The 10,459-nt window shown below is 38.7% G+C and overlaps 1 long non-coding RNA gene across 2 annotated transcripts in view; it reads right to left on the bottom strand.

Annotated features, from left to right (window-relative positions):
* Positions 1 to 7,542, bottom strand: part of LOC138153305 (uncharacterized) — a 15,663-nt gene extending 8,121 nt beyond the window's left edge. For both annotated transcript variants that reach the window (XR_011166338.1, XR_011166337.1), the window contains exon 1: positions 7,302 to 7,542. This is a non-coding gene — a long non-coding RNA (uncharacterized lncRNA). The remainder of the gene's footprint in view (positions 1 to 7,301) is intronic.
* Between the last annotated feature and the right edge of the window lie 2,917 nt (positions 7,543 to 10,459).

Genomic DNA, 10,459 nt, shown 5'->3' with positions numbered 1-10,459 from the left:
CTACTACTACTACTACTACTACTACTACTACTACTACTACTACTACTACTACTGTTACTACTTCTACTTCTACTACCTTGGTTCCAGAAGTACAACTCCAGAATTCTTAGAATTTTAAAATATTATTCCATTTAATCTTCACACCAACCCTATGAGGTAGGTATAATTATTAGCCTCATTTTTCATTTGAGGAACCTGAGGCAGACAGAGGTTAAGAGACTTGTTCAGGGTCATACATGGCATAAAAAGCTTCTTTTCATTTATTTGGTTGTTTTAATTTATAGAATGTATTAGTGAAAGGTATATATATATACATATATATTTTCCCATCTTTTAAGTAATGGATAGAATAGAAACCCAAAGAAAAGAGGGACAAAGGAGCTATATGGAAGAATCTTATACCTTAGAAGGCCATATATTAGGACTTATAAGACCATGTTAAAATTCAGGAGTCTTAAGAAGTTTTTTTTAAGTACATAAATTATCACTGCATTAGAGGAAGAGTAATTTGTGTCCAAAGAATCACTGGAAAAAAATAGAGAGTAAGTAGAAATAAATGAAGCTGAGGAGGAGAGGAAAAAAAAGAGTTTGAAAGGCCTACTTTGATAATAAATTTTCAAAACTGTTATCCAATATCAAACTGTATTGCAAATATATTTGTCAAAAATATAAAATGCTAGAAGCTATAGTCCAAAATTTATGTCCGTGGAAAAATGGGGATTCTCTTTTCTTAGGCCTAGGGGCCTCAGCATTTTTTTCCCTCAAGATCATCAGTATCAGCTCAAGTGTTGATATTAGCATCAACATGGGCAGCCAAAAGACCCCCCCACCCCCTCAGTGGAAAATGGACAAAATCATCACTTTTTATAGTGTCTTTTTTAAAAATACAACTAAAATCTAAACTTTGGGTTATATAGAATCTTATCACTTGCCTGAGAAGTCAAGTCACAGCTAAATCTCCTGAAAAAACAAATATCCTTTTCTCATTAACTGAGCTTTAAAAAGGCATTATTCACACAAGATTTGGCCTCTGGCAGTGTTCATTTTTGCTTATATTTTTTTCCCAATTTTTTCACACTTTTATTTAAAGTTTTGAATTCCAAATTCTCTCCCTCCCTCTGTTCCTCCCCTCCCCACTCCCTGAGACAGTAAGCAATCAGATATAGATTATACATGTGCAATTATATAAAATATTTCCATATTAGTTATTTTGTACAAGAAGACTCAGATAAAAGAAAGTGAGAAATAGCATGCTTCAGTCTGTATTCAATCAATATCAGTTCTTTCTCTGGAGGCAGATAGTATATTTCATCATTAGTCCTTTGGGTTTGTCTTGGATCATTATATTGCTGAGAATACTTGCTTATATTTTAAAAGGTTTGATATTAGCCAAAATATTCTGACTAAGATGAAGATTAGATGGCTAGCTGATCTTAATATCAACCAGTTTGGATCATAGCTTTAATGTGTTTATAGCATTTAGGTATGTGTGGGAGGAGAGGGAAGGAAAAGGGAGGGATGTGCCAGAAAGCCCCAGGCAGGAAGGAATTAGCATCTTTCTAGCTACCTCGCCTCTAGTACTAGCTCTGGGAACTTTACTCAGGTAGCTGATACAGCATTGTCAACAGTTAAGAAGATGGTAATCCCTTTACAAGAAGAAAGCATCAATAATTTTTCCCATAAAGGTAATATTACATCTTTTTTTTCTTTGCAGTGACAAGTGTGGCGGACAGGGCACTGCTCTTGGAATCAGGAAGACCTGAGTTCAGATCTGGTGTCTGAGACTTAACTGTATGACTCTGGGCAATTCACTTACTCTCTCTTGGTCTCAGTTTCTCATCTGTAAAATGGGGATAATAATAGCACCTGTTTCTCAGGGTTATTTTGAGGATAAAAGGTGATAATATTTGTAAAGTCCTTTGTAAACCTTAAGGTACTATATGCATGCTAACTAACTTACTACTACTACTACTACTACTACTACTACTATTACTACTACCTTGGCTCCAGAAGTACAACTCCAGAATTCTTGAAGTCTTGTATATTGCCTGAGGAGTAAGTTAGGACTGGGACAGACCCAAGAGAACTGCAGCTTCTTTGGAATGGCTTAAGCTAGAATGTGGGGATATTCTCTTGAGGAAATTGGTCTTGTGGAGATTCAGTCCATTCTGCAAGAGTCTTAGTTTGATCTGGATGTCTTAGCACCGTTTCTGGTACAAAACCTTTTACTTTTTCTCTTCCTTTCTATCTCTTGTCTCTGGTTCCCCCAGGGTTTCTAGAACTGACCTCTTCTTAGACTCACAGAAACACATAATCTACAGAGCAGGAAGAGACCTTACAAATTATCTGTTCCTGTCATATAATGGATAAGGAGATTAAGGCTAGAGATGTAAAGGGACTTGCTATATACACATTCTCCAAAAGACAGGGTCATAGATTTAAATCTGTAAGTAAAGTCAGAGACCATAAAATACAACCTTATCATTTTACAGATGAGGAAACTAAGGTTCAAAGAGGTTAAGTGAATTGTCCAAGGTCACAAAGAAAGTGAGTGGAAGAGTCAGGCAGGATGTGAACCCAAGATCTCTGACACCAAATCTAATACCTTTTCTTTCCATGGGGCCACATGGTCTCAAAAACTTGCTTTGCGATTGGGGAGATTTGGCCAGTCCACCCTTAAGACAACATCAGATTTCTTGGTACTAATTTATTCTTGAGCAGTGCCATAAACTTCAGATGCTCCAGAGCTAACCCTGGTTTAATGTTGCTACATTCACTCATTGTAAGGCTGATTTATATGGCACATAGACAATGTATATCCTTGGAGCCTGCTGTGGGAAGCAAAGGATTATAAAGTTGGATACCTAGGCTACATTCCAAGTCTATCATGGCTGGTCATTGTCCTTTAGGAAGTCTCTTTCTTTGTTTATTGACTTTTTGAGCTCTCTTAGTTTCATCCTTAAAATTCAGAATCCTTACAATATCTATTTTTCCTTCCCTCACAAAGGCATTCTGAGGGTCAGTGAGGAGATATTTTCAGGACACTTTTTGTTTTGGGCAAACAGTGCCTTATTTTTACCACTATGCACCTGCAATTTATACTACTTGATTTGTGGCATTATGGAATGAGCCACCAGAGACCACATGTCAATTTCCCAATGACCAAGTAGAAATGCAACTAAACCTTCTATAAAGATATTTTCTCCAGCAACATCTATAGCATATCTAACTCATTGTGAAATAATAGCTAATAGCTAAGATTTAGATATAGTGCTTTAAAGTATATCTCCTTTGAACCTCACAGCAACTCTGTAAGGTAGTGCTTTTATTAAATTTACTTCATATAAGAATACAATAAGGCCAAGAAGTACTAAGTGACTAGCCCAGAGTAACACAATTCTTAAGTATCTGAGATGGTATTCAAACTTAGGTCTTCCTACTTTATCCACTATACCAATCACTTCCTTGAAGAGGTAGGAATGTTCTTCTAGTCCATCCATGCCCCTAAATCTCTATACCTCTTCGCATAACCCTTAGACTAGTTCATTTTATCTACTTATTGCTCAATTTCCCCATATTGATTTTCAGTTCAATTCACCAAGCATCTATCACTAGTCCACTATGGGCAAGGCGGAGAGACAGCATGGTATGGTAGAAAGAGGGTTGGTTTGGGAGTCAGGAAGACCTGGGTTCAGATTCTACTCCTGACACATACTGGCTGTGTAACCCTGGGCAGGTCACTTAAGTCATTGGATAAGTCACTACTTCAAGTCCCAACCAAAACGCCACTTTCTACTGGAAGCTTTTCCCAATCCTTCTTAATTCTAGTGCTTTCCTTCTGTGGGTTATCCCTAAATTATGTTGTACATAGCTCGTTAGTATGCAATTACTTACGTATTGTCTCCATTACTAGATTGTGAGCTCCTTAAGGGCAGGGTCTATCTTTCACCTTTCTTTGTACCCCCATTGATAGATTGGTGCCTGACACATAGTAGGCACTCAAAAAATGTTTGTCAACTTACTGATTTAACCTCTTAGTGTTTCTAGTCAACTCTTCCAGGCAACAAATTGCAGAAGTTATCCATTTGCATTTAGTGGGGAGAGTTTTCTCATTAGGAGTTACCTACATTGATGAAATCATAGGCCTAGGGGTGGGGAACCTGTAGCCTCAGGGCCACATATGGTCATCTAGATCCTCAAATGTGACTCATTGACTGAACCCAAACTTCACAAAACAAATCTGATTTGTTTCGATTCAGTCAAAGGGCCACACTTGAGGACCTAGAGGGCCATATGTGGCCTAGAGGCCACAGGTCCCCATGCCTGCATCTAGACCAAAACAAAAAAAATTAAGCAAAATGAGAGAGTAACTGTAACATAGTAGATATGTTGACAAATTTGGTGGCCTGAATTAAAATCTACCTCTTGGCACTAACTATGTGACCAGGGGCAATTTACTATGTTCCTCAGGCAACCAACACTTTAAGACTGAGCTATAGTTAGGGTTTTATCTACTTTAGTGGAGAGTATTCCCACACCAGGAAGTTCCCCACACACGAGTCACTAATGAAGTGACAGATGTTTACGGTGCTATGCCTGGTGCTGAAGTTGTGGAACATCAAAGGCAACATAGTTCTCTAATAAAGGTCTGATCCATCCTGGGCAGAGTCCAAATCAAGGCTAATCTATCCATCTGTGATCATGGGTCATAAATCAGTCTATGAGCACAGACTCATAGATTTAGATGTGGAAGGAACTTTAGGAGTCATTTACTGAAATTTCTTCATTTCATAAATGAAGAACCTGAGACCAGGGGATGAAAAGTGATGCTATAAGTAAATAGCAGAGCTGAGATTCGAACCAAGGTCCTCTGACTCCAACCCCAGCCAAGGGACTTGTTTGGTGGCTACAGTCTATTGTGTTCTCAGTCTAATGTAGCCCAGTGCTTCTAGACCCACCACCTTGATAATAAATACCTTGAATTTACACAGTTCTTTGCTCAAGGGTATTCAGATGGATTCACAGACATCTTAGTCCAACATGATGTTCCTGACACATAAAACAATGTAAGCACAGTGCTTGAGGTGAGGAGTATGGTGAGTTCTCAGGGGAAATGCAAGCCCTGGATAGAGTTTACTTCCATCCATATTATGGGAACAAGATTAAAAATGGGTTGTTGCTTTGCTGACACTACTCCCCAAATTTCATCAAGTGGTTGGCACTCATGTGACTCAAGAAGGCCACTTTATTTCTCTGGGCTTCAGGTTGCAATTTAGAAATGAGGAGAACTGAACTCAATGACCTCCTTCCATCTCTAAATTTATAATTGCATAATTACTTTGACTAGGTGATCTCTAAGGCCCTTTCTTGCTATTAATCTATGGGAGAATTTATGATTGTTTCTGGTCTTCATCAGTGAAATAATGATATCTGATATTCTATAATAGTATGCTTTGCAAAATGCTTTATATGCATTATTTCATTTAATCCTTACAATAGACTTGTGAGGTGTATGCTACAGCTGATATTCATTATTCTCATTTTACAGAAAGGGGTAACTGAGGCTCAGATAAGCTAAGTGACTTGTCCAGAGCCATACAATAAGTCAATAGCAGGGATAAGATTTGAAGTAGGATTTTTTTCTGACTCCAAGTCCAGAGTTATTTCCACTTTACTAAGTTGACTTAAGGAAAGCAAGACATATCTCAAATCTCTAAAAAAAAAAAAGACTAGAATGTAACTAATATAAAAGAAGATGTAATCTAAATAAGTGTTACACTTAAGTATGTCCAAAGTAATGTCATGACAGGTGAGGGGGAGGAAAAGTCTGTATGGAGTCTAGAAAAAGGGAGCACTAAATAGATTGACATTGTTAGGCTACCTTCAGCACTAATCCAGAGGAGAGTCAATCCACTCAACCTTGACTGGTTTACATGAGGATATCTGCTTGACGGGTATATCCCTAGAATTTAAAAGAGGGAAAAAATGTCAGATATAACCAAAATATCTGACATTATCCCTTCTTAAAAAAAAGTGAGGGGAAAAAGGTTTAATAAAATTAATCGATAAACCCATAAAGCCCTTGTTAAAAAAAAAAGTAGAAGTGCCTCTAGATAGCTTTTCAATGGGGCCAAGTTTGGCTATTATAATTACACAATAATCAGTTTCAATTTCTGCTGTCTTTGCTGATCTTTCTGTTTACACTGTTGTAGTCACTGTGCATGTCACCAGGGTCTATTTTCTTTACTCTGAATTAGTTCACATGTCTTCCCATGCCTCCATGTACTTTTCATGTTTGTTGTTCCTTATGGCTCCTTCCTACCTATTCAATTACATTCATATAACCACAATTTGTTTAGCCATTCCACAAATGATGACTCTTCCACTCATAAGAGGGAAAAAAATAGTACAGAGAACTCTGGAAGCCTCCCTTTCCTATTTTCTCCTCTTATTACTCATCTCCTTTTTCAAAATATAGCCAAGGTTGGTGGAAAAGAAACCATACCATTTTCCCTTCTGTTCCTCAGCTCCCTCCCCTTATTTGAAATCCTGGCTAGTAGAGGAACTGAATGTGTGTATGTGTTGGGGATGGGAGGAAGGAGAGAAGTGGAATTTAGAAAAAGAAACTCTTTCATACTCAAACAGCAACCTGTGTTACCACCAGAAATGTGCCACTTGAGTCAGTGTGCCTTAGTCAAGTCATGAAGCATTCATAAGCATTCATACTGCAGCTGTCCCAGATGCATAAGGCACCATTTTGATCCATTAATGATACATAAATCAGAAATGTGTGAATGATGTAGAAAATTAGCAATCAGAACTAACCCTCAGGGATAACGCCCTCTGAATTTAAAAAATGAATTTCAACTATTTCCTCCCATCATTTACATAATTCTTATCTGTGCTACCCCCAAAATTTATTATACCTATTTCATACTTAGGTACACTGAGGCCCCAGGAGAGTGAGTAAATACTTGACTATATGGCATTCAAGTCAGTATTAAAGACCAGATTATAGCATCTAATCTCCAACTTTCTTTCTACACATCAGATTTTAGTCAATATCTATGACTTAGTGTCATTATATTGCCATTTCTACCAAGTTGCTATCTTCTGAGCAATACGGCTTCTGCCAATCCCTTGAGAGATTCCATCCTTTCACCTTTACTTTCAACCCTCTGATTGGAAGGCTAGACAAGAGTTAGCTTTGTAATTCTTCTAGAACTCTGTGATACAAACAGGGAACTGAGGAAAACCAGTTGGCATAGTTCATGCTGGGGCAGAAGGCTGGCATTGCTTACTTTGACTCCCTGTTCCAAGTTATCTCACCGTGGCAGTGGTAGTAGCAGGGCTTCTTTGGCGGCTTTTATTCTCATTTGGATGAAGGATTGAGGTTTGCAGAAATCTTCCCCAGATTGCTGTTTTGTTTTTGGCAAGCGGATGCTACTAATTCATCAGCAGAATGAGCAAGCCGTTCTTGTGAGGCAGCCAGTGCTCCTTTGCTGGAACAGAGAGCTATTGCAAGCTGTTCATGGGGAAAGTCAGAGAAAAGATCATATTAGCCTGCTGTTTTTATTTGGCCTTCCAATTAAGCTGCCCGCTGACAAGTACAGGTTTTTGAATAGATATGGAGAGCAAGTGGAGATGCTATTACAAGATATCAGTTACAGGTCAATCCCATAACACATTATGTACTCATCAAGTACTTTTTCTAAATGCACACATTTGTACATGCACATACATGAGGCAAAATTCACAGCTGTTTCTACTAAACAGCTTATCAAGATTATCTCACAACAGTGACCTTCTGCTGACAGCCAAATAGTTTGGTTTTTTAATTATTAAGCCTCATTCAGGAGGGGGAGGACATCAAAAAGATAGTGAAAATGTCAACAAAGGGCCAGAGAACTGAGGAGTAAAGGCAGGTGAAGCGTATTTCCCTTTGCATCATATCTGTGTGTGGTATGAGTACTTATTAGAAGCATACTCACAAGCTATGTGTCAGAAGTTCTTCGAACAGGGCTTTTATCATCCCCTTTATAAAATAAATGAAATGGGAAGAGTTCTAGACTGGACCTGACTCAGTCAGTGCTCTGGTAGTTTACATTATATATTATTTAGGTTAGATAGGAGCAAGATGAGGTAATTCATGTCATTCAATAGTCAGCAAAAGAAGATTTATTTAGCCATAGCAGGCAAACACTTTTGAACAAGGATAGGTGTTTAAGACATTTCAAGTTGATTCAGCTCAGTGAAGCTCCTTTGCCTACATTACCCATAGTGATCCAGCAGGCCAAACCTCCAGAGTAACATCTCAGATCTTCATGGTTGTCTTCTACTCAGTAGATGAGCAAATTGTGAATCCTTAGAGCCACGAACCAACAAAGTCTCAAGGAATGTCTTAATACCTTTTAAGGGAAAACTAGCCTAACTTTCCTAGAAAAAGGGAGTCAGGATATTGCTCCTACCACAAAAAGAAAATATAAGAAAAAGAAAATATTTCTACTTCCTCCTCTCAGGAAATTCTATCATGTAGAAGAGAAAAGAACTCCATGGTGGATGAAATATGCCTTTGAAAATGTTAATCAAAGTATGAAATCCATCAGGAAATCCAATTCTGCATGGTGTAAGCACGGAGTCACATTCTCTTGAGGAGTTAGCAATCAGTCTGATACAGTAAACTGCTCTTTGGAAAAAGATTATGTACTCCCAGAAGCTTTGATGCTTCCAGGCCATTAGGGGAGTATTTAGTAAGGCTAGTAGATAAATACTGACTAAATGGATGCTTGTAAAGCCAATCATGGCAGCTTTCCTGAGGACTGCTGTGAATAACTTTAAGGGTCTAATCAAATAGTATAATGAACTCTCTATTTATTCAGCAATAAACTAAAGCATGACATTCAAGAAACTAAAGCATGACATTCATGACAATATAACATAACAACTTATTATTAAAGTGACCACATAGTCTTAAACAAAATATATTATTTGGTATTTCTTATAGTCATCTTTAAGGGGTAAGAGAAAATACAAACACCATCCACCCCTAGGTCACAGTAAATTATAATCTCCTCAGTCAATGCAGAGTATCCAAAGTAAAGTCCTCTTTCATCTTGACTTGAGGCTGGCTTCCAAACCCCATGGCTTCTTCTCTATGGGACTGAGTGCTCCCAACTCTTGCTTGGATTCATACACAGGCAGCTCTCCCCTCCTGTTCCATATCTCAGCTCACAGGGACTGCTCCACTCCAAGCTCTTCATAGTTTATGTTTGTAGGAAAACAAAGCTCACCAGGGCTATAACAATATTTACACACATCACCAGAACTATCATCTGAATTCACTTTCTATCTGAGAATCCAATGCAGAGCAACAGGCAGGGCTTCTGTCTGAGGAATTAACACAAATCAACAGACAGGACTTCTGTCTGAGAAAGTAACAAAGATCAATAGAGTGCTAACATCACAAACATTCTCTCTCTCAGTTATGCCTGTTCCCAGCTCTGCTTGTGCTCCCATCTGTTCCTTTCTGTTCCATCCTTTTTGCAAGCTCCTCCCACCACAGACTTCCATGTGATTATATTCAGCCTATTAAGGGGCAGGGGAGATCTTCAAATTCCCCTAGGCTTATTAAGGGCAATACAAAGTATACTGTTTCCAGTCAAAGACTCTTGATACAATCAAAGGCAAGGCTCAAAGGCACTTGATTAGTGTTGAGGGCCATATGAGCCAGTCCAGTCACGGGTGGAGTCTGGACCAGGATTCTCCTGGATCCCACTCCCCATGTGGGCTAATATGGTTCAGGGTATTGGCTCACCATCTTTCTGTGGCTAGCAAGGAAACAGGGAATGATTACTGAGAAGTGACCCTCAAAGATTACACAGCTGTCAATAATTAAGTACAAGCTGATTAATCACTTTTTCCATGATAAAACCATATGCAACTGCCTCTGTTATAAAAACCCTTGCCCCAGGACAAATAAACATACTACCCTGATAGTTCCCACCTGGCCCTCCCCCTTGGTGCAGGCATCAAATTAGCTAAAACTCAGTCTAGAAAAACAGTAAAAAAAAAAAATCCTATTTTACTTGCCATTACAATGCCCAAGGGACTGGGAAGTATTCCCAATTTGGTCTTAGTATGACAGGAGAACTGGGCTCACAGTCAGTTCTCCAGGTGAGCACCTGAGGCAGAGCTAGAATATTTACTCAAGGATAGAAGAGGAATTGTGTAATCAAACTCTAGGGCTCTTTTCTATCCAATCTTGGGTTTAGAACTCCTGAGCCTGCTTAACCTTGTGCAAGATATAATAACAAAGGGGCAGTGAGGTGGTGCAGTGAATACAGCACTGACCTTGGAGTCAGGAGGACCTGAGTTCAAATCCAACCTCAGATACTTGATACTTAACTAGCTGTGTGACCTTTGGCAAGTCACTTAACCCCAATTGCCTTGCCTTCCCCCT

This window comes from Petaurus breviceps, unplaced genomic scaffold, assembly GCF_028583685.1.
Source record: "Petaurus breviceps papuanus isolate PSGF00001 unplaced genomic scaffold, PetGlider_PUasm1.0 90977, whole genome shotgun sequence".
NCBI lineage: Eukaryota > Metazoa > Chordata > Mammalia > Diprotodontia > Petauridae > Petaurus > Petaurus breviceps.
The sequence above is the reverse complement of the archived record's forward strand: the minus strand, read 5'-3'. Positions and strand labels throughout refer to the sequence as shown.